Consider the following 26,020-nt stretch of genomic DNA (forward strand, 5'->3'; position numbering starts at 1 on the left):
ATGGGAAGAGTTGACTCATTGGAAAAGACTCTGGTGCTGGGAGGGATTTGGGGCAGGAGGAGAAGGGGAAGACATAGGATGAGATTGCTGGATGGCATCACGGACTTGATGGATATGAGTTTGAGTGAACTCTGGGAGTTGGTGATGGATAGGAAGGCCTGGGGTGCTGCAATTCATGGGGTCACAAAGAGTCAGACACAACTGACAAACTGAACTGAACTGAATGGGACCAGTTGCCATGATCTTAGTTTTCTCAATGTTGGTTTTTTCCCTTTCCTTTTACTTTCATCAAGAAGCTCTTTAATTCTTCTTCACTTTCTGTCATAAGGATGGTGTCATCTGTGTATCTGAGGGCTATTGATATATCTCCTGGCAATCTTGATTCCAGCTTATGCTTCATCTAGCCTGGCATTTCACGTGATGTACAGTGCATATAAGTTAAATATTCAGGGTGACAATATACAACCATGATGTATTGGTTTCCTGATTTGGAACCAGTCTGTTCTTTCATGTCCAGTTCTGGCTGTTGCTACCTGACCTGCATACAGATTTCTCAGGAAGTAGGTCAGGTGATCTGGTATTCCTATCTCTTGAAGAATTTTCCACAGTTTGTTGTGATCGACACAGTCAAAGTCTTTGGCATAGTCAGTAAAGCAGAAGTAGATGATTTTGTTTGGAACTCTCTTGCTTTCTCAATGATCCAACAGATGGTGGCAATTTGATCTCTGGTTCCTCTGCTTTTTCTAAATCCAGCTTGAAGATCTGGAGGTTCACAGTTCATGTACTCCAAGCCTGGCTTGGAGAATTTTGAGCATTACTTTACTAGCATGTGAGATGAGTGCAGTTGTGCGGTGGTTTGAGCATTCTTTGGCATTGCCTTTCTTTGCGATTGGAATGAAAACTGACCTTTTCCAGCCCTATGGCCACTGCTGAGTTTTCCAAATTTGCCGGCATATGGAGTGCAGCACTTTCACAGCATCATCTTTCAGGGTTTGAAATAGCTCAACTGGAATTCCATCACCTCCACTAGCTTTGCTTGTAGTGATACTTTCAAAGGCCCACTTGACTTCACATTCCAGGATGTCTGGCTCTAGGTGGGTGATCACACCATTGTGGTTATCTGGGTCATGAACCTCTTTTTTGTATAGTTCTTCTGTGTATTCTTGCCACCCCTTCTTAATTTCTTCTGCTTCTGTTAGGTCCATACCATTTCTTTCCTTTATTGTGCCCACATTTGCATGAAATGTTCCCCTGATATCTCTAATTTTCTTAAATAGATCTCTAGTCTTTCGCATTATATTGTTTTCCTCTATTTCTCTGCATTGATCACTGAGGAAGGCTTTCTTATCTCTCCTTGCTATTCTTTGGAACTCTGCATTCAAGTGGGTACATCTTTCCTTTTCTTCTTTACCTTTTAGCCTCTCTTCTTTTCTCAGCTATTTGTAAGGCCTCCTCAGACAACCATTTTTCTTTTTAGCATTTCTTTTTCTTTAATATAACTAACTCTCAATATTTGGTGTTTAAATGTGTTCTATTATTTACACAACAGAAACAAACTGACAGACTTAGAGAAGAGCTTATAGTTACCAGGGGGAAGATTGGGTAGGGGAGGGACAGAGTGGGTGTTTGATATGGACATGTGAACATTGCTATATATAAAATGGTTAACCTACAATGACATATTGTATAGCACAGGGAACTCTGTTCAATACTCTGTAATAACCTAAATGGGGAAAGAAGAGTAGAAACATATATATGTATAAATGAGGGGAGACATTAGCCACACAGATCATGAGAAGCCTTGTGGGTTGTTGTATGGAACTTTAAAGAAATGGAGAATCATTGAGGGATTTGAGCAGAGAAGACCGGTAATTAACATATATGAAAAGTGAAAGTGAAAGTCACTCAGTCATGTCTGATTCTTTGCAACCCCTTGGACTATACAGTCCATGGCATTCTCCAGGCCAAAATACTGGAGTGAGTAGCCTCTCCCTTCTCCAGGGAATCTTTCCCAGTGCAGGGATTAATCCAGGTCTCCCACACTAGAGATAAATTCTTTATCAGCTGAGCCACAAGGGAAGCCCCAAACATATATGAAAAGGACTTCTCTAGATCCTGTGCTGAGATTAGCTCATGTGGGAAAATGTAGAAACTGGATGAGCAGTCAAGGGATGCCCCAGTGATGTAACCAGAGACATCAGGGGCCTGGACCAAAACCTAACAGGTGGAAGTGGCAGAAGGTAACTGTATTCCTCACTACATATAAAATTAAAACCAAAAATAACTCATTACTGACTGGATGTGGTATGTATCAATAAAAGAAAGAGAGGTGACAAAGACAATACCAAGGTTTATGACTAGACAATCAGAAGAGTAAAACTGCCAATAATGAGAAATTCTGAGGTAGGAAATGCTAAGGAAAGAACAAATGTAGCTTCAGAATATTTAAAATTTTCTATAGCATACCCTGAAAAATAGCTTTGAAATAGCTGTGACACCGAAATCTAAACATTATTTTATAAAGCATGATAAGGAAAATTAAAAAAAAAAACATAAAACATATCAATTATTCAGTCTTATAAAAGAATTAATGCTAAAAGATTTCATTTTCTCTAGCTTTATTGAGATCTATTTGACATATAAAATTGTGTACGCTTACAGATTATAATGTGATGATTTAATATACATCGTATTTCCCTCATGAAATGATTACAATGTTTAGTTCTGAGGTTAACCCATTACCTCTCATAGAAACAAAACAACTAGCCCCAAATGGAGCTGCTTATGTTAAGTCCAACACCACCAGAGACTTAATTAGTTTCAGCTCTCCTAGAATTGGACTCTTACAGAAGTCAGTCGGGGTTGCTTGATCAGCACTAGCGAGGTCATCTGCCCAACAGACACCTGCCATCCCCTATAGAGAAGATAACCTTCCAACAATCAACCTGCTTTTTTGCCTAGTATAATATAGCATCACTGTTCTCATTCCTTTCTATCTATAAGTCTTTCATTTTGTACAGATCCTTGGAGCTTCTTTCTATCTGCTAGATTGGATTCTGTCCAGTTCATAAATTATGGAATAAAACCAAAAACATCTTTAAAATTTATTCAGTTGAACTTTGTTTTTTAACATCTCACATAGTTCCACCTTTATGCCTGTGATGATAAGATGCAAGATCTACTCTTTGGCAGCTCTAAGGTATACAATGTAGTATTGTTAACTATGCTACTGCTACTGCTGCTGCTAAGTCGCTTCATTCGTGTCCGACTCTGTGCGACCCCAAAGACAGCAGCCCACCAGGCTCCCGTCTCTGGGATTCTCCAGGCAAGAATGCTGGAGTGGGTTGCCATTTCCTTCAACAATGCATGAAAGTAAAAAGTGAAAGTGAAGTCGCTCAGTCGTATCTGACTCTTAGCGACCCCATGGACTGCAGCGCACCAGGCTCCTCCATCCATGGGATTTTCCAGGCAAGAGTACTGGAGTGGGGTGCCATTGCCTTCTCCATAACTATGCTAACTATACTTTAAATTAGATCCCCAAAAGTTAATCATCTTATAACTGCACATTAGTACATTTTGACCAACATCTTTCTATTTCTCCTGCGTCCCAGAACCTGGTGACCACAAATCTACTCTGTGTATGAGTTCAACATTTTGAGAGTCCACATATAAGTGAGACCATACAATACTTGTCTTTCTCTGCTTTATCACACTTAGCATAATGCCCTTCAGATCCATCTATGTGGCTTCAAAAATCAGCAGTTCTTTCTCATGGCTGAGAAATCTTCCACCGCATATATAAACCAGATTTTCTTCACCACTCATCAGTGGACATTTTAGTTGTTTCCATGTCTTGATTATAGCAACTAATGCTTGAATGAACATGGCAATATAGATATCTCTTTAAAATAAGTATTTCACTTCATTCAAGTAAATAAAAAGAAGTGGTATTACCAGATGATAAGGTAATTCCACAGTTTGTTGTGATCCACACAGTCAAAGCTTTGGCGTAGGCAATAAAGCAGAAGTAGATGTATTCTGTAACTCTCTTGCTTTCTCAATGATCCAACAGATGGTGGCAATTTGATCTCTGGTTCCTCTGCCTTTTCTAAAACCAGCTTGAACATCTGGAAGTTCACGGTTCACGTATTGCTGAAGCCTGGCTTGGAGAATTTTGAGCATTACTTTACTAGCATGTGAGATGAGTGCAATTGTGCAGTAGTTTGAGCATTCTTTGGCATTGCCTTTCTTTGGGATCAGAATGAAAACTGACCTTTTCCAGTCCTGTGACCACTGCTGAGTTTTCCAAATTTGCTGGCATATTGAGTGCAGCACTTTCACAGTATCATCTTTCAGGGTTTGAAATAGCTCAACTGGAATTCCATCACCTCTATTAGCTTTGTTTATAGTGATGCTTCCTAAGGCTCACTTGATTTTGCATTTCAGGATGTCTGGCTCTTGGTGGCTGATCACACCATTGTGGTTATCTGGGTCATGAAGATCTTTTTTTGTATAGTTCTTCTATGTATTCTTGCCACTCCTTCTTAAAATCTTCTGCTTTTGTTAAGTCCATACCATTTCTGTCCTTTATTGTGCCCATCTTTGCATGAAATGCTCCCTTGGTATCTCTAATCTTCTTGAAGAGATTTCTAGACTTTCTCATTCTATTGTATTCTTCTATTTCTTTGCACTGATCACTGAGAAAGGCTTTCTTATCTCTCCTTGCTCTTCTTTGGAACTTTGCATTCAAATGGGCATATCTTTCCTTTTTTCCTTTGCTTTTAGCTTCTCTTCTTTTCTCAGCTATTTGTAAGGCCTCCTCAGACAATCATTTTGCCTTTTTGAATTTCTTTGTCTTGGGGATGGTCTTCATCACTACCTCCTGTACAATGTCACAAACCGCCGTCCATAGTTCATCAGGCACTCTGTCTATCCGATCTGATCCCCTGAGTCTATTTGTCACTTCCACTGTATAATTGTAAGGGATTTGATTTAGGTCATACCTGAATGATCTAGTGGTTTTCCCTACTTTCTTCAATTTAAATCTGAATTTGGCAATAAGGAGTTCATGATCTGAGCCATAGTCAGTTCAGTTTAGTCGCTCAGTCGTGTCCAACTCTTTGTGACCCCATAAACCACAGCATGCCAGGCCTCCCTGACCATCACCAACCCCCAAGGTCCATCCAGACCCATGTCCATTGAGACAGTGATGCCATCCAGCCATCTCATCCTCTGTCATCCCCTTCTCCTCCTGCCCTCAGTCCTTCCCAGCATCAGGGTCTTTTCAAATGAGTCAGCTCTTTGCATCAGGTGGCCAAAGTATTGGAGTTTCAGCTTCAACATCAGTCCTTCCAATGAAAACCCAGGACTTATCTCCTTTAGGATGGACTGGTTGGATCTCCTTGCAGTCCAAGGGACTCTCAAGAGTCTTCTCCAACACCACACTTCAAAAGCATCAATTCTTCGGCGCTCAGCCTTCTTTAGTCCAACTCTCACATCCATACATGATCACTGGAAAAACCATAGCCTTGACTAGATCAACCTTTTTTGGCAAAGTAATGTATCTGCTTTTTAGTATGATGTTTAAGTTGGTCATAACTTTCCTTCCAAGGAGCAAGCATCTTTTAATTTCTTGGCTGCAGTCACCATCTGTAGTGATTTTGGAGCCCAGAAAAATAAAGTCAGCCACTGTGTCCACTGTTTCCCCACCCATTTGCCATGAAATGATGAAATCGGATGCCATGATCTTAGTTTTCTGAATGTTGAGCTTTAAGCCAACTTTTTCACACTCCTCTTTCACTTTCATTAAGAGGCTTTTTAGTTCTTCTTCAATTTCTGCCATAAGGGTGGTGTCATCTGCATATCTGAGGTTATTGATACTTCTCCTGGCAATCTTGATTCCAGCTTGTGATTCCAGCTTGTGCTTCATCCAGTCTGGCATTTCTCATGATATACTCTGCTTATTAGTTAAATAAGCAGGGTGAAAATATAGAGCCTTGATGTACTCCTTTTCCTATTTGGAACCAGTCTGTTGTTCCATGTCCAGTTCTAACTGTTGCTTCCTGACCTGCATATAGGTTTCTCAGAGGCAGGTCAGGTGGTCTGGTATTCCTATCTCTTGAAGAATTTTTCACAGTTTATTGTGATCCACACAGTCAAAGGCTTTAGCATAGTCAATAAAGCAGAAATAGATGTTTTTCTGGAACTCTCTTCCTTTTTCCATGATCCAGCGGATGTTGGCAATTTGATCTCTGGTTCCTCTGCCTTTTCTAAAAGCAGCTTGAACATCTGGAAGTTCACAGTTCACATATTTCTTAAGCCTGGCTTGGAGAATTTTGAGCATTACTTTACTAGCATGTGAAATGAGTGAAATTGTGCGATGGTTTGATCAGTCTTTGGCATTGCCTTTCTTTGTGATTGGAATGAAAACTGACCTTTTCCAGTCCTGTGACCACTGCTGAGTTTTCCAAATTTGCTGGCATATTGAGTGCAGCACTTCCCCAGCGTCTGTCAGCACCCACTTTTGTTTTTCCTGACTGTATAGCGCATCTCCATCTTTGGTTGCAAAGAAATCAGAAAAATCTGATTTCAGTATTGACCATCTGGTGAGGTCCACGTGGAGAGTCTTCTCTTGTGTTATTGGAACAGGGTGTTTGCTATGACCAGTGTGTTCTCTTGGCAAATCTCTATTAGCCTTTGCCCTGCTTCATTGTGTACTCCAAAGCCAAATTTGTCTATTACTCCAGGTATCTCTTGACCTCCTAATCTTACATTCCAGTTCACTATTTTCTTAAAGGGATGGGAATACCAGACCATGTTCCCTCCCTCCTGAGAAATCCATATGCAGGTCAAGAAGTTACAGTTAGAACTGGACAAGGAACAACAGACTGTCCAAATCGGGAAAGGAGTCTATCAAGGCTGTATATTTTCACCTTCCTTATTTAGCTTCTATACAGAGTACATCATGTGAATCGCCAGGCTGAATGAAGCAAAAGCTGGAATCAAGATTGCACGGAGAAATATCAGTAAGCTCAGATATGTAGATAACACCAGCCTTATGGCAGAAAGTGAAGAATTAAGAGTCTCTTGATGAAATTGAAAGAGGAGAGTAAAAATATTGGCTTAAAACTCAACAATCAAAAAACTAAGATCATGGCATCTGGTCCCATCAGATCAGATCAGATCAGTCGCTTAGTCATGTCCGACTCTTTGAGACCCCATGAATCGCAGCATGCCAGGCCTCCCTGTCCAACACCAACTCCCGGAGTTCACTGAGACTCACGTCCATCGAGTCAGTGATGCCATCCAGCCATCTCATCCTCTGTTGTCCCCTTCTCCTCCTGCTCCCAATCCCTCCCAGCATCAGAGTCTTTTCCAACGAGTCAACTCTTAGCATGAGGTGGCCAAAGTACTGGTGGTCCCATCACTTCATGGCAAATAGATGGGGAAACAATGTAAACATTTACAGACACTATTTTGGGGGGCTCCAAAATCACTGCAGATGGTGACTATAGCCTTGAAATTAAAAGACACTTGCACCTTGGATGAAAAGCTAGACAGCTTATTAAAAAGCAGAAACATTACTTTGCTGACAAAGGTCCATCTAGTTAAAGCTGCGGTTTTTCCAGTAGTCATGTATGGATGTGAGACTTGGACTATAAAGAAAGCTGAGTGCCGAAGAATTGATGCTTTTGAACTGTGGTGTTGGATAAGACTCTTCAGAGTCCCTTGGACTGCAAGGAGATCAAACCAGTTCATCCTAAAGGAAATCAGTCCTGAATATTCATTGGAAGGACTGATACTGAAGCTGAAGCTCCAATGCTTTGGCCACCTGATGCAAAGAACTGACTCATTGGAAAAGTCTCTGATGCTGGGAAACATTCAGGGCAGGAGGAGAAGGGGAGGACAGAGGATGAGGTTTGATGGTATCACAGACTTGATGGACATGAATCTGAGCAAGCTCAGGAGTTGGTGAAGATGGGGATGCCTGGCGTGCTGCAGTCCACAGAGTCACAAAGAGTTGGACGCAACTGAGTGACTGAATTGACTGAAGGTGCTTCCATGTTTATTTTCTTGAGGAATATGCATATTTTCTACAATAGCTGTAATACTTTACATTTCCACCAACAGTGCATAAGGTTTCAGTTTTACCATATGCAAACAGTTGTTCTCTCTTGTCTTTTTTGATGCTACCCATTCTGACAGCTGTGAGTGGTTCTGATTTTCTTTTTCCTAATAAGTTGAGCAACTTCTTATATTCTGGTTGACCATCTATATATCACCTTAAAAAAAATTAACATCCCTTTGGTACTCTGCCCATTTTTTAAAATTAGATTATTGCAGCATTTTTCCTATTGCGTAGTATAAATTTCTTTTATATTTTTTATAGTATACCTTCATAGGCTTCCCAAGTGGCTCAGTGGTAAAGAATCCACCTGCCAATGCAAGAGATGCAGGTGTAGTCCCTGGGTCAGAAACATCCCCTACAGGAGGAAATGGCAACCCACTCAGGTATTCCTGCCTAGAAAATCCCATGGACAGAGCAGCCTGGTGGGCTACAGTCCATGGGGTCACAAAGAATTGGACACAACTAAGAATAATCAACCAAGCAACCATGCCATTTGTTGTTTGTGTCTCACTCTTTGCAACCCCATGGACTGTAGCTTGCCAGAATCCTCTGTCCATGGGATTTGTCAGGCAAGAAAACTGAAATAGGTTGCCATTTGTCCCAGGGAAGACAAGTGACATGGACTCTCATATAATTGGATATTTCCCTTAAATTTGTAATGGCCTGTGCTTGAGATAGTTACTCAGGCAGAATGTCTCATGGGAGGTTAGACAGGACCACCTCCAGGCCGAAGCAGCTTAGTAATGTTAGTCCCTGACCAATGTGGTCTCATATGGCGTGACACAGCTATCTAAGATAGGGGATCTCCTGTTTCCTCCTTTCAGCTGAAAAGGAGTTTGGGGACTTCCTGCCAGGTAAGAACTAAAAGCACAAGGGATTCCTGCAGGGTACTCACCAGATTGTTGGGGTGCCTGGAATTCTGTGCTGATAATGGGAGGAGAGCTCAGGGAACCCCGGATGACAAAGCTTTGTCTAAAGTGTGCCTCATAAGCAAAGGGCAAGGAGAGATAGGTTGGTGGGTGTTTCCTACTCTCACCAGCAGCTCACAGAACTTCCCATTGATGGAATTCCTGGTCTTCTGAGTAGCTCATAAAGTTCCTCTTCCCACTTGAGAGAAACTAGTGCAGACCACACGAGGCCAAGTTACTGTCATGCACCTACCGTGGTACCATTTATCACTCAGGAAACCCCAGTGCCTTTCCCTGAACTTGCACTGGGCATCCTTGTTCCATTTCATCACGTGGTCCCCGTGCCATTTGGATGCCTCATATTTTGGACTTTGAGGAGTCCATTAATAGTTTGAGGCTAGTTCCAAATTTCCTGAACTAGAATCTTATTTGGGTCAAATCGTGTTGCATTTCTGGGCCAATGAGTCATTCCAACCAATCCCCTCAATACTTGGAAACAAACCCAAAGGATCTAGGGGAACCAAATGTCCACCATACTAAAGAATGCATTATACAGAACTAAAAGCTTTTCAGGTATCACCCTGTGACCCCCAAAACATCCTATGTAGTATAGTCTGGTCCCAATATATGCTGAGAGATGGGGAAAGCTGGCCCACCAGTGGGTCTCTAAATTACAATACCACTTTACAACTGAATCTGTTGGGGCTGGTGAACTGGGATGACACAGAGAGATGGTATGGGGAGAGAGATGGGAGGGGGATTCAGGATAGAGAACACATGTACACCCATGGTGGATTCATGTTGATTTATGGCAAAACCAATACAATATTATAAAGTAATTAGCTTCCAATTAAAATAAATAAATTTATATTAAAAAAAAAAAAAACTGAATCTGCTATGCAAGAAAAGGGGATGAACTTCCCTGTGTCCTTGCATGGCCTTACATCAGAACAAAGCCTTTCAAAAGGGACATGGACTCTTCTCCATTGAGGAAATACCAGCCCTTGACCTTTCTCCAGAGTACCTTCTTGATCTCCTCTCTTACCCTCCTCTTGCTGCTGTGTCCCTTCTGCCTTCCTTCCTATATTCCAATTTGGGCCCCTCCATACCAGCCCCATCCTTCAGAACCCAGTCCAGCAAGGACAAAGTGCAGGACTAATTACCAGTAAGGGTCCACCAACCCAACAGGAAAAGTATATCCTTGGAGGCAAATCCCCAGTGGAGAAGGACAGCCCATCCAGGGACACATCTCATTTACCACTTCTGACCTGTGTAACAGGAAAATCCATAGTAAGGGGTTGAGAGAAGATCCAGAAGGGTTCCTGAATCTTCTTAGGGGACTCTTTCAGACCCATGTCTCCACAAAAGCTGACACACAGAGCCTCCAAAAGGTACTCCAAATGGGGGAATAAAAACCAAGAGGTATTTTCAAAAGCCCAAGAGGAAGCAGACAAAGAGAAAGAAATAATGCAGGCCATGCTCTTTCAGAATGAGGAATCAGGGGGTTTCAGGGTAATGAGCTCCACTGGGGCCACCAAGGCACTGGAGAAGGGACTGGAATACAGAGGCTGACCCACTGTGAAAATATGAACCTAAACAGAATCCAGGCAGTAGCAGGAAGTACCCTGGCAATCGGAATAAGACAAAGACAATCAATCAGGAGCCAACAGAAAACCCCTTGACTTTTTGCCAAGCAGAGGCTGCCTAGCTGGTGTTTCTTAACTGACAAATAGAAGCTGGAGGATAAATGGCCCAGAGCAAACCCACGTACTGGCTGTTGCCCCCCAGTGTCAACTGGTCAGCAGAGGGGACAGTGAGCCAAAGAAATAGGACTCAATCTGTGTGCCATATATAAACAAGAGAGACACAGGAAGAGAGAGGGCTCACACCACCCCCAAAGTGGGGTGGAAGTAGCAGATCCCCACCTTGAAGGCAGATGGTCCGAAGAAATTAAAAATGATGGAGCTGAGGGCTGGCATGCCAACCAATCTCCAAGGAGCCCCAACTGACATTAGGCATAAAGGGAAAGCCTGTCAAATTCTTAGTCCATACCGGTGCCACTTACTTGGCTCTGAACACCACATGAGACAAATTTTGTCACAAGAGTACCACAGTTATGTGGGTATTAGGGAAAGCTCAAGAACAGGCATTCACAGAGCCAGCAGAATATAAGCTGGGTAACCACATGCTCACCTATTCCATCCTTATGTCCCTGAATGACCTGTACCCCTGCTAGGAAGAGAGATCTTGCATAAACTGGGGACTACCTCCACTCAGTGGGAAACACCTGGAGCCTGGCATTCCCTTATATAGAGGGCACATGATGATAAGGTTAACGGCTGAGGACAGACCTCCCCGGACAGGGCAAGTTGACCTCCACGGAGTCAATCCTGAGGTCTGGACCCAGGGACAGGTGAAATGAGCTTCAGGATTCAGTCCCATGATAGCCCATCTAAAACCCAGATAAACATGGCCCAAGAGGAAACAGTACCCTTTCCATTGGGAGGCCTGATTGGTTATTATCTAGGGCCCAATTGACAAAGGCCCTATTAGACCATCCAATCAGTCTATAGTACTCTCATTCTCCTTAAACCCAATGAAGTCCTAAACCTGAAGCTATAGGGCTTCAGGGCAGCCAATGAAGCCACCAACGATATGCATCCAGTGGTCCCTATTCCCTACATCCTCCTGGCCACTCCATGAGTGCCCTGGGCATAAAAAATGGAATGTGTCTTCACTCTGGAGACCCAACTGCCATTGGGGAAAGTAGGAAGATCCATTCAGAGTTTGAAATGGGCCTTGGCCAACCTATGTCAGGAAATTCAAGAAAATTGGATTAGGTTGCTTCTCATGGCCCTGCTCCCCAGGTAGTTAGCCACAAAGGATAAGTTAAAGTTAAGTACATTTGACCTCATGTAGGGTAGACCCATTCCCCAAGTCCAACAGACAGGACACCCTGGCCCACTTAAAATGCAGTAGCTCAGCTATGTCCACCAGGTAGCAGAAGCCATGAAAGCTCTCATGAGATATGGTCACCAGGTGCTGCCTGCATCCACTGACCTGGCCTTCTACCCCTTCTGGCCAGGAGTCTGAGTGTACCCCAAAACCTAGAAAACCAGCAGCCCCCCAAGTTCAGCTCATTTTAAAGTAGACGGACCCCACTCAATGACCCTAACCACTCATGCTGCCCCAGAGTTGCAGGGGTCACTCTCTGGGAAACTCACACTAAAGAGGCCCCCAACCTCTGGAGGGACAGTCTGGGGCAATGGGTGCCCTCGACTACACATGCAAAACACTTTCTGACTTGAAGCTTCTCTTCTGAAAAACACAAGTGTGAGCAGGGAGATTCAGGCCACAGCAGTGAGCCTGGACATCAGGACATACTTGCCTACAGGCCCAGGACCAAGATAGCTACATCCTTGGGAAAAAGTGGACAAGTGACCATTGTCCTCTTGCTAGTATTTAGGCATGTATCTTAAATTGTCTGGTGTCCTTTGTCTCCAAAAGGTTAGTGGGATGATGGAGAAAAAGAGTCAGGCCTGAGGCCTGGTGACAGACAAACACACCTAAAGGCCACTGGGGGACATTCTGCTCCTCCACCCAAGTTGTGATGATGCCCACACTTAGCAGGAAACAGTTACAGAAGACAGACCTGAATCCTTTCCGCGCCCCTCAGTACTCTTGCCTGGAAAATCCCATGGATGGAGAAGCCTGGTGGGCTACAGTCCATGGGGTCGTGAAGAGATGGACACGACTGAGCAACTTCACTTTCACTTTCACTTTCATGCATTGGAGAGGGCAATGGCAACCCATTCCAGTGCTCTTACCTGGAGAATCCCAGGGACGGGGGAGCCTGGTGGGATGCCATCTCTGGGGTCACACAGAGTCGGACACAACTGAAGCAACTTAGCAGCAGCAGCAGCAAGAATGAAAGTGAAAGTGAAGTCACGAGTCGGATTTTTTGTGACCCCATGGACTCCTCCGTCCATGGGATTTCCCAGGCAAGAATAGTGGAGTGGGTTGCCATTTCCTTCACGAGGAGATCTTCCCGACCCAGGGATTGAAGCCGGGTCTCCTGCATTGTAGGCAGATGCTTTACTGTCTGAGCCACCAGGCAAGAATGAGGAGCAGGACAAAAGGCAGAGGAGGGATTTGTTACCAGCAAGACCCATTAACAATTTCAGGGGAATAAAAATAGAATCTGGATAATAAAATCTAAGCTTTTTTTTTTTTTTCCTCTTCCTTTGTGCTTAGTCTAGTTTCACTGGCTCACAGGATCCTGTGTACAGAGGTCTCAGACTCAGCCCTTCAGACTGGAGTTCCCAGTGCAAAACGCCTGCCTCAGCACCTCACCTCAGGGCTACATGCAGACGCTGTGCATATCACGCCATCAGAGATGGCAGCAGTGGGCCGTGTGTGGAGATGCTGCGCACGGCACTGTGGTCTGGAGTGTGAGCGGCAGAGCTGGGCGCCCGCCCCCCAGCTGCGGGGACCACACAGAGCAGCCCCACCACAGCCTGTCACCGGGAGAGCCTGTGCTCTAGAGCCTGAGCTCACACCTCTGATCACAGTAAAGCTTTCGTTTGCTTCGGAACCCAACTCAACCTCCTTCTACTGGCTGCAGCGACACTAGGCAGAAGGACACTTGCTGGGGTCCAACTCAGGAGGACTGCCAACAGTTTCACAATTTCCTGTCTACATCCCAAAGCTTGCACAAAGGGGCTTTTTCCCGTGCCCATTTAAGTGCCAAATTATTTTTGTTGAAGACAGCCCTAAGCAGGGGACTCCTTCCTGACATCACTTTCCACTTATTTAAATGAATATAAACTGCTTAACCTTCCTTTCTAAAAGAGCAAAGTTCTCAAATAAGGTTAAAAATATATACTATTTATAAGAAAAAAAATGATAAAAACTTATAGAAAGATCAAAAATGAGTAAAATATATCCAAAAAATAAACACAAAGAAAGCAGGATATGAATCAAAAGAAGTAGGATTCCAGGCTAAAACTATTAAATTTTTAAAATATTAAATTTGTTGAAGACTCATTTTACCTTGATACAAAGTTCACTCTACTTTGTATCTTTGTGACTATATACAATTAACACAGAAAAAAATGTATAAAAATACATTAAAATTGTCTTTGATTTTTCAGATGCTGGGCTTTAATAAAACTCAAACTTTTCACACTCTGACAACCTAAGTCCCTTTCATACTTTCGTCTTTCATACAGCAGTTCTCTAATAATTTCAAGTTACCCCAACGTGGCATTTCCTGCCAGCCAGTACTGGAGGAATTGCAGGCTTTGCCAAGATGGCGTGAGTGTTGACAGGTGAGCATTTTTAACGGCACCAGTTTTGGGTAGAGATGAGACAGCCCCCTCTAGCATCAGTAGCATACTCTAATTACCCATCAGTATCCCCTGTGTGTCTGGGGAGGCCTTACAAATAGCTATGAAAAGAAGAGAAGTGGAAAGCAAAGTAGAAAAGGAAGGATATAAGCATCTGAATGCAAAGTTCCAAAGAATAGCAAGGAGAGATAAGAAACCTTTCCTCAGTGATCAATGCAAAGAAATAGAGGAAAACAACCGAATGGGAAAGACTAGAGATCTCTTCAAGAAAATTAGAGATACCAGTGGAACATTTCATGCAAAGATGGGCTCAATAAAGGACAGAAAATGGACCTAACAGAAGCAGAAGATATTAAGAAGAGGTGGCAAGAATACACAGAAGAACTGTACAAAAAAGATCTTCACGACCCAGATAATCACAATGGTGTGATTACTCACCTAGAGTCAGACATCCTGGAATATGAAGTCAAGTGGGCCTTAGAAAGCATCACTATGAACAAAGCTAGTAGAGGTGATGGAATTCCAGTTGAGCTATTTCAAATCCTGAAAGATGATGCTGTGAAAGTGCTGCACTCAATATGCAAATTTGGAAAACTCAGCAGTGGCCACAGGACTGGAAAAGGTCAGTTTTCATTCTGATCCCAAAGAAAGGCAATGCCAAAGAATGCTCAAACTACCGCACAATTGCACTCATCTCACACGCTAGTAAAGTAATGCTCAAAATTCTCCAAGCCAGGCTTCAGCAATAGGTGAACTGTGAACTTCCAGATGTTCAAGCTGCTTTTAGAAAAGGCAGAGGAACCAGAGATCAAATTACCAACATCCACTGGATCATGGAAAAAGCAAAAGAGTTCCAGAAAAACATCTATTTCTGCTTTATTGACTATGCTAAAGCCTTTGACTGTGTGGATCACAATAAACTGTGGAAAATTCTGAAAGAGATGGGGATACCAGACCACCTGACCTGCCTCTTGAGAAACCTATATGCAGGTCAGGAAGCAACAGTTAGAACTGGACATGGAACAACAGACTGGTTCCAAATAGCAAAAGGAGTATGTCAAGGCTGTATATTGTCACCCTAATTATTTAACTTCTATGCAGAGTACATTGTGAGAAACGCTAGGCTGGAAAAAGCACAAGCTGGAATCAAGATTGCCAGGAGAAATATCAATAATCTCAGATATGCAGATGATACCATCCTTATGGCAGAAAATGAAGAGGAACAAAAAAGCCTCTTGATGAAAGTGAAAGAGGAGAGTGAAAATGTTGGCTTAAAGCTCAACATTCAGAAAACTAAGATCATGCCATCTGGTCCCATCACTTCATGGAAAATAGATGGGGAAACAGTGGAAACAGTGTCAGACTTTATTTTTGGGGGCTCCAAAATCACTGCAGATGGTGATTGCAGCCAGGAAATTAAAAGACACTTACTCCTTGGAAGGAAAGTTATGACCAACATAGATAGCATATTTAAAAGCAGAGACATTACTTTGACAATAAAGGTCCATCTAGTCAAGGCTACGGTTTTTCCAGTGGTCATGTATGGATGTGAGAGTTGGATTGTGAAGAAAGCTGATGATGCTTTTGAAGTGTGGTGTTGGAGAAGACTCTTGAGAGTCCCTTGGACTGCAAGGAGGTCCAACCAGTCCATTCTAAAGGAGATCAGTCCTGGGTATTCATTGGAAGGACTGATGCTAAAGCTGAAACTCCAATACTTTTCCACCTCATGCAAAGAGTTGACTCATTGGAGAAGACCCTGATGTTGGGAGCGATTGAGGACAGAGGAGAAGGGGATGACAGAGGATGAGATGGCTGGATGGCATCACTGACTCGATGGACACTAGTTTGAGTGAACTCTGGGAGTTGGTGATGGACAGGGAGGCCTGGTGTGCTGCAATTCATGGGGTCGCAAAGAGTCGGACATGACTAAGCGACGGAATTGAACTGATCCCCTGTGAACTATAACATTGCAGCACAAAAGTTATTTATGAACAAAACTATATTTTAGTCCATAGGTTGTTAGAAGGCTGCTTTGTGGTTTTTGTTTGTTTGTTTTAACATAGTATCTGAAAACTTTGCTGAGTCCTGAGTAAGTTTGGGACATGGGGAAAACAGCATTATGGGCTTCCCTGGTGGCTCAAACAGTAAAGAATCTGACTGCAATTTGGAAAACCTGGTTCAATCCCTGGGTCAAGAAGATGCCCTGGAGAAGGGAATCACTAACCCACTCCAGTATTCTTGGCTGGAGAATTCCACGGACAGAGGAGTCTGGCAGGTTACAGTCCATGGAGTCACAAAGAGTCGGACCAACTGAGCAACTAACGCTTTCTTTCTAAAAAAATATTCTATTTGCTGAAGTAGTCATTTGGAACATGAGTGATAAATCTGCACTGTAAGCAGCCAAATGTGTTGAATGTTATGTTCCACAGCTGCCCTGCCTGCAGGAGGCTTCACCTTCTTGTGCCACGTGTTTCAGTCTTGGCTGTGTTCATTGCCATGGGCAAAGAGAGAAGAGCAAAAAGACGGTGCAGTGCCTGCTTTGACAATCGTGTACTACACTCTTCTCCCTCAGCTATAGTTACCACCACTGTTCACTGTAGTTGATACATTATTCTGGATCCCAGAATGAGAGCTTTAATGAGTAGAACTCCCAGGCCTGCTCATCTATGCATATGGCATGGGCAGGAAGTAAATTGTGGTGGTTGTTTTAAATTTGTCAAGACAGCATAGGCTCTATTTTGAATTATAAACCAAACTTGAAAAATTGGCCTTCAGTTCAGACTATTGAAGATGACTGACCCTTTCAGGCATTTGACATTATTTGGAGTAACTGAACAAAAGCCAAAATGCACTTCAATTTGTAGACAGTTTTAATTGACATGGCACTGCTTAGAGTGGTTTTGATCTTTGACGGAGCTCCGGAAAGCATTCATGAGGCACTCGGGGAAATGCATACATTCACATCTCAAACTTCACTTCGTCTGTAGTTTAAAAAAGAAATACAATTTGCTATGCCCAGAATGTAAATTCACTTTAAATGAAAACATTTTCTATTGAGCTTTCCTTAGATCTTTATCTTTAAAACAGAACCTGCTGTTTTTAAATTTTTACTTTTATTCTGAATTACTTGATTTGCCACAGTTAAAATTTAATATAATCTGGAAAGACAATGGTCTCGTTCTTTCAACCTTAGGTGTTACAAACCATTCCATCTGAAAGCTTTATTTTTAGAAAAAGACTTTTTTTTTGTTTAAATGTTCAGTGTTTAAATGAACATTTAATGCTCAGGTGCACATAATCTTACAGGATCAAAACAAATTGGATACTCTAAATAGATCCTGGCAGTTAGGTGACGGTTGAGGCTGCATCACCAATAGGAGATAGCTACAGACCCCTGATTTCCTGTGGGGCTCAAGTTTTACTTTACACAACTCTGTAACATATTCAAAGTATGTTCCCTTCCATTATATTCTCAAAACGAAATTCTTAAATGGCTAGCTGATATACTATCACTGCAGTTTTGCCTTGAAAAAGCAGTGTGACACAGAAAGGTATGATTTCTTGGCTAAGAATATAGAACTATATATTGGAGCATAAAGGCAACACTAAAGATTTCTAGTCTGGTTCTTATATCTTACAACATCCATATATTTTACATCTCTTATTTTATTACCTAATTTCATAACTTGCTTTTGAAAAGTTTCAGACTCACTGAATAACAGCCAAATTTGCACCTATTTTATTACATGCCTTCACTAAGCAACTGTGATAGAATTTCTTGAACGGTAGAAAGGGAGGTTTTCAAGGATTAGTAAGAAATATTTGGGAGTCCAAGCATCACTTGAAACCTGAGTCACAGACTCTTAGTTCTTTCTGGAAGTATTGGGTTGGCCAAAGAATTCACTTGGGTTTCTTCCATAAAATGATATGAAAAACCCAAACAAACTTTTTGGCCAACCCAATATATGTCTTTCAAAAATTTAATAGGCTTCATAACTATCTTATACCAACCTTTTCATACTCCTATAACCATACTTAGAATTCTACTCCCTTAACAGAAATACCAAAACCAATACAAATACCAATATTGCTTTGCTTTCCTGCCTTCATGTCTCTCACAAATCAGCAGTAGGCACTTTGAACATCTAGACTTCAGTAAAAGAGCCACAACTTCGTGCTTTTGCCCCAAAGTCATTTTATCTGAATTTGAACTTTTACTTGGCCCATTGTCTTAACTTGAACTTCACCTTATGCACAATAATCCATTGAGGATAATTAAGAATAAGTGTGGAGCTGCTGCTGCTGCTGCTAAGTCGCTTCAGTCGTGTCTGACTCTGTGTGACCCCATAGATGGCAGCCCACCAGGCTCCCCCGTCCCTGGGATTCTCCAGGCAAGAACACTGGAGTGGGTTGCCATTTCCTTCTCCAATGCAGGAAAGTGAAATGTGAAAGTGAAGTCGTTCAGTCGTGTCTGACTCTTTGTGACCCCATGGACTGCAGCCCACCAGGCTCCTCCACCCATGAGATTTTCCAGGCAAGAGTACTGAAGTGGGGTGCCATTGCCTTCTCCGAAGTGTGGAGACCATATTCTTAATCTGTCTTTGACAAAAGGTTGATCTTTAATGGAGCAAAGGTCACTCATAATTTTCTAAAGTGTTTCTCATATTCTCTTGCTGTTTGGATTTAGAAAGCCATTGCCTTTTTCAAGTCCCATTTCTGAAAATTTTCTTTTTATTTTCATTCTTCCTTGCAAATTGGCCAGCTCTTTCAAACTTCACCTCTTAATGACGCCGTGTTAGACAGATCCAGGAGGAAACAAGCCACGTTCTTTGACTGTAGCTGCCACTCCAATCTCTGCTTCCATTTTGACATGGTCTTCTCTTTCCGTGTTTAAGCTCCGCCCTTCTTTTTTTCCAGTTTTGTTGAAATTTTCATAGAGATTGCATTCAATCTGCAGATCGCTTTGGGTAGTAAGAACATTTTAACATATTAATCCTTCTGATGCATGAGATATCTTCCCATTTATTTGTGTCTTTTAATTTTTTAAATCAATGTCTCATAGCGTTCCTTGATTAGATCACATCTTGGTAAAATTTACTCCTAAATGTAGTATTCTTTTTGACACTATTATAAAAAGGGTTGTTCTCTTAATTTCTTTATTGGACATTTTGTTGTTAACATACAGAAACACAACAGATCTTGTATGTTGATTTACATCTTGCAACTTTACTTAATTCATTTATTCTAATAGTTTTTTATGGAGTCTAGGGTTTTCTTTGTGTAAGATCAACGTCATATACAAACAGAGATGATTTTACTTCTCCCTTTCTGATTTGGAAGACTTTTCTTTATTTTCCTTGCCAAATTGCTCTGGGCTAGGACTTCCAGGGCTAAGTTCAATATAAGTGGCAAGAGTGGGTGGGCACCCTTGTGTGGTTCCTGATCTTAGAGAAATAATAAGCTATAAATTTGTCATGTACAGCCTTTATTATGTTGACGTACATTTCTTCTATGCCTAGTTGTTCTGAGTTTTTATCATAAAAGGGTATCATTTTCTCAAATGATTCTTCAGCATCTCATAAGATGATCAAATCATTTTTATTTCATTCTATTAAGGTGGTGCTCACACTTATTGATTTGCATAAGCTGAATCATCCTTGTATCTCAGGGATAAATCCCACTTGATCATGGTGTATGATCCTTTTAAAATGCTATTAAATTTGGTTTGCAAGTATTTTGTTGAGAATTTTTGTTTCTATGTTGAAAGGGATATTGCCCTACAATTTTCTTTTATTGTAATGTCCTTATCTGGCATTAATATCAGGGTAACGCTGACCTTGTAAAATGAGTTTTTAAATGATCCCACCACTTCAGTGATTTGAAAGAATCTGAGAAGAACTGCTGTGAATTCTTCTTGAAATGTTTAGAAGTACTTACCAGTGAAACAATCTGGTTTTGAACTTTTCTTTTTGGGGTATGTTTAACTGATGATTCAATCTGCTTACTCAGTTTTGTTCAGTTTTCTATTTATTCATGATTCAGTCTTGATAGATTATGTTTTCTAATAATTTATCCATTTCTTCTAGGTTGTTGGCATATAATTGGCCCCAAGAGTCTCATGATGGCCTTTCCCGGTGGCACAGTGGTAAAGAATCTGCCTGCCAATGCAAGAGCCTCAAGAAACAAGGGTTCAGTCCCTGGGTAGGGAAGATTGCCTGGAGGAGGAAATGAAAACCCCCTTCACTATTCTTGCCTGGTGGGCTACATTCCATGGGGTCACAAGGAGTTGGACAGGACTGAGCACATGTGAAGTCTCATGATACGTTGTATTTCTGTCTATCCTTGTAATGTCTTCTCTTTCATTTATATTTATTGAGTACTCTCTTTTTTTCTTGGCTAGTCAAGATAAGGATTTGTCTTTTATCTTTTTAAAATACCGATTCTTTGTTTCATTATTCTTTTGTATTATTTTTCAATCTCTATTTCATTTACTTCTGTTCTGAGCTTTTTTCTTTCTGTCAGCTAACTTGGGGTTAGTTTTGTTCTTTTTCTAATTCCTTGAGGTATAAAGTTAGGTTGTTTGAGATCTTTCTCTTTGCTTATCGGAGACATTAATTGCTATAAACTTTCCTCTCAGACTGCTTTTCTGCACCCATTGAGTTTTGATATGATGTGTTTTTATTTTCATTTGTGTGAGGATGTTTTTAGAGTTCCTGTTTGATTTCTTCTTTGACCTATTGGTTATTCAGGAATGTATTAGTTAATTTCCACATATATGTAAATTTTCTAGGATTCTTGTTATTTATTTCTAGTTTTATGCCATTATAGTCAGAAAAAGTAGTTTATTTTTCACTTCGTATTAGGTAAAATCAATTTCATGTAATTAAGTGCTCTGATGCTGACTACATATATACTTAAAATTATTGTATCCTTTTGATGTGTTGACACTTTTCTCATTCTATAATGATCTTTATCTTTTGCTAAAGACTTTGTTAAAATTTATTTGTCCAATATAGATATACCTAACTCTGCTCTTTTGTTTCTTGCATGGAATGATCTTTTACCCTTCATTTACTTTCACCTTATGTGTGTTTTTAAGCTGAAGTGAGTCTTTAAGCAGAATATAGTTGGGTTTTGTTTTCTTACTGTTTGTTTCTTTATATATTTAGCTACCCTATAGATATTGATTGAGAGTTTGATCTATTTACACGTAATTATTGATAGGTAGGGCTTCCCCAGTGGCTTAATGGTAAAAAATCTGCCTACAATTCAGGAAACACAGGGTTGATATCCCAGGTTGGGAAGATCTCTTGGAGGAGGAAATGGCAACCCACTCCAGCATTCTTGCCTGGGAAATCCCATGGACAGAGGATCCTGGCAGGTATGGGGTCACAAAGAGTCAAGCATGACTGAAGCAACCGAGTGTGCACTCACATGTTGATAGGTAAAGACTCTCTATCACCATCTTGTTCATTTTCTGACTGTTTTATATTTCAGTCTCCCTTTCTTCTCCTCTTTCTGTTTTGCTTTGTGATTTAATGATTTTCTTAGTGGTATGCTTTTCTTTCTCTTTGTCTTGTGTATCCACTATAAGTTTTTGTTTCGTGGTTTACCACTAGGCTTGCAAAATTCATCACATATTTATAAGTTAAAGTTGGTAACAACTTTGGTCACATACCCTTTTACCTCCCTTATTTTATATTTTGATATAAAATGGGTAATTTTTTATATTGTATATTCATTAACAAGTTATTATATAGTTATTTGTAATACTTTATTATTTCAACCTTTATTCTACAGTTAAGAGTGATTTACATGTCAAAACTACAGTAATAGAGTTCTGAGTTTGACTGTATACGTACTTTTACCAGTTAGCTTTACACTTTCTTACGTTTTTATGTTGTCACATGTATTCATTTGTTTCCTTTAGCTCCATAATTTGTCTTTTATTTTGTAATTTCTTTTTGTGGAACTTCTCATTTTGTTCATATATTGTTTTCCTCATCCTGTTGAGGTGTCTATGTTCTCTCATAGCTCTTTAGCTTCCTTAAAACAATTATTTTGACATCTTTGTCAGGCAATTCATAGATCTCCATTTCTTTGAAAGTGGTTACTGAAAACTATTGTTTTCTTGGCAGTGTCATGTTTCCTTGATTTTTAGTGTTCCTTGGACACTGTGTTGCTGTCTTCACACTGGAAGAAGCAGTCACTTCCTCTAGTCCTTACTGACTGGCTTTAGGAAAAAAATGCCTTTACATGTCAGCCCAGTCTGAAGTTCTCAGACCTTTTCTATGGATATGCCCATTTTCACATCTCTTGTTCCCTCTTGCAGGGGTAATTCTTAAGAGTATATGCCTCCTCTCAAGCCGGCAAAGCCAGGTCAAGTGTCAAGAGCCTTCCACTGGGGTTACCTAGGGCAGTTCCCTGAAATGCTCCAGCTTCTGTGTTTTCTCCCAGTCCTGCAGGGTTGGGCAGGTTTTCTGCATGTGTTCATAATTCAGCTACAAATGCTTGCTCTGGGAGTCAGCCACAAGGCAGGAAGGGAAGCGGCACATGGAGCAGTAGGTTTGCCCATAGGCTAGCTGGGGCCTCCACAGCAGAGGTGTCCCGAAGAGCTCATAAGTTGTCTTCTTGATGGAGTCTGCAACACTTCTACAGTCCCCCAGAGAGTTCTGCATCCTGGTTGCTGTCTGCCCAGCCTCTCCCAACCTCTCAGCTGAGCCCATCTCTTTAGTGCTCTTGGTGGGATGAGGAAGAAGTGGGTGCCTTGGGCATCTCCTGCACATCTGGGGAGGCTAGGTGCTTATGCACTGCATACTCATTTTTCTCTCTGGGAGATACTGGGGGCCGAGAGGTTTCCCTTATCAGTGAACTAACTGAGCTGTCCTAGGAGAGGGGTGATGTAGATGAAGTAAAACTATTCCTACCCTCTTCAATTGCCTTGTATGTTTTTTGCTCCAACAGTATGCTATAACTTCACCACTGGACTTCTGGACTCCCATAAAAGTACGTTTGTCCATGAGTGGTAGTCAAAAATCAATGTTTTATGATGGGATAACAGTGGAAAGCGCCTATGCTGCCAGCTTGCTGAATTCACTAAAATATATCCCATTAAAAAATACAGAAGGCTCAAATCCACATATAGCATGGGTTGAAGAGCAATGGTTTTACAATTCAACTATGATTAATATGACTATAACATTCTTAAGTTCTCATTTTTAATATTACACAAATATGCTGAATTATGTTTCAAAATTAAATGAACTCTCTTCATCTGCCAGTTTCTTACTCCTTATTTCTTTAAACTGTACTAAATAGAAGTACTTCTAAAGCTGTGACAGACATCACAATCAATATTTAGACATTATCCAGTTTCTATTAGGCACTGTTGTTGCATTAACAGGCAACTTCATTAGAGGCTTTGGAAATAAAATATCTGGGTTCAAACTTGCCAAGGAACCTTCTCTCCAACTCAGAAATAGTAATTTAAGGGAAGGTATCATACAAATAAGTGGCTGCTGAATAATAAAAGCAGATGACATTTCCCTGTATAAAATCTGACATCAGGTTGAGTAAGAGGGCAGAATTAAATAGCTTAGTTCATAGTAAATAATTGAAAGTCACATAATCTTTCAAAAGTAACATCTTAGTTTCCCTGCCATAATACTCATCTTCTCCAACCTTGAGATTTTTTTTCCAAATGTCCCATTAAATCTTCACTCAATACTTGAGACAGTCTTTAAACCTATTTGATTTAATTCTAACAGAAATTACTCTAACATTTCTCTTTAACATTTTACTGGAATAACTTATTTTAAAAAATACAGATACCTTTGGAAACCTTGTACAGTACAGAAGTATAATTCAAGTACATTTCTTGATAGTTTGTAAAATAATGAATCACTAGTACATTTAAAAGTTTAAATCTTAATGAACCATCAGAAAGAAAAATATTTAGCACCAAAATAAGCATTCATTAGGAAAGTGTCCTAAAAAATAAAAAAGCAGTATGTATTATACTTCCTTTAGAAGTTTTTTTTTTAATATAAATTTATTTATTTTAATTGGAGGCTAATTACTTTACAATATTGTATTGGTTTTGCCATACATCATTAAGTAATTTGCATAAAGTTGGGGGAATAACTCTTCTAATAATATTGCATTCTTATTTACATATTTTAAATGATTAGTTTAGATGAATTACTTTTTTTCTATTCTGTTTTGGTTATTGGAATTTGTATCTTACAATGGATAAATAACTAATTTTTATTTTAAACTTTATAGATTCAAAGATACTTGAAACTGTCAAATAAATTAAAAAGCAATATTGTGGCATAGCATTAAATGTTTAAAATATTTTAAAATATCAAAAACAATGTAATACAAAGTAATCTATTGAGGCAGGGGAAAATTAGGAGGAAGGGGAGGAGAAGAGAGATAAAGTATGGAAGGGAGTATGGAAGGACAGTAGGTGAGAAAGAAGAGAGGAGGAAAAGAAGAGCAAGTAAATAGGACGGAAGGCAGGGTGGATAGAAGACAAGAGGGAAAAGACTGGTAGTTCACTGGGCTGACCTACACACTTACTCAAGATATTATTAGAGGGACTTCTGTGGTGGTTCAGTGGCTAAGACTCCATGCTCGCAATGCAGGGGTCCTGGGTTCAATCTCTTGTCAGGGAACTGGATTCCACATGCCCCAACTAAGAGTTCACATACTCTCACCAACAGTTCATATGCCACAATTAAGACCAAGCACAAATAAATAAATAAGTAGATATTTTTAAAAAGAGATCATTATACTTTAAAAATGTGTCACTGACTCTGATGTCTATCAAAGAAAAATTGTAATCCTCTTAGCATAAAATTAAAAGTATTGTCTGACTCTTTCTTGACCATTTTCTAGACTCAACTCAGCACTGGCCAATATAAGCCATCCACACTAATCTAAGCAAATTAGTTATAATGATGACTACACCAATCTTTCTCATACCACTGGGCACAAACTCTTTGGTTTTGCCCTTTTCTCCCTACCTCTTCCTTTTCCAGGCTCCCTTCTCCAGTCTTCACTAGTCCTACAAGCATTCCTCAAAGACATTTCCAATCTTGATTTTTCCCTTAGGTGTTCCCTAATCTATCCTGCTCTTCAGAAAAGGCTACATCCCAGGACTTACAGTGGTTAAGACTCCACACTACCACTGCAGGGGACTCAGGTTCAATCCCTGGTTAGGGAACTAAGATCCTACAGGCCATGCAGCCAATAAACTTAAAAATAAAATAAAAATACTATATTTAAAAAAATGTCTGTACCCTCTATTCCAGCACCTAACATGAGTGTACTGTGCTGTATACAAATATGAACTTTGTGAGTACTGGAACTAACCATCACTATATCCTCAGTGATGAGATCACTACTAAATTCTTAGAAAGTAATAAATGTTTACTATCATGACAATTAGTAGATGTTAATTACTATGAGATTGAGTGACTGAGGAAATCTCATTGTGTATTAAATTACCTTTAAAGAAAGTCATATAAATTAATTATGTAATTAATTTATATTGGCCAAATTTGCTTGATAATTTCCAACACTTTCTTATAGTTTGTTGATTATAGTCCTAGACTAACATTTAATTATTG

This window comes from Bos indicus, chromosome 16 (assembly GCF_029378745.1).
Source record: "Bos indicus isolate NIAB-ARS_2022 breed Sahiwal x Tharparkar chromosome 16, NIAB-ARS_B.indTharparkar_mat_pri_1.0, whole genome shotgun sequence".
Classification (NCBI taxonomy): Eukaryota; Metazoa; Chordata; class Mammalia; order Artiodactyla; family Bovidae; genus Bos; species Bos indicus.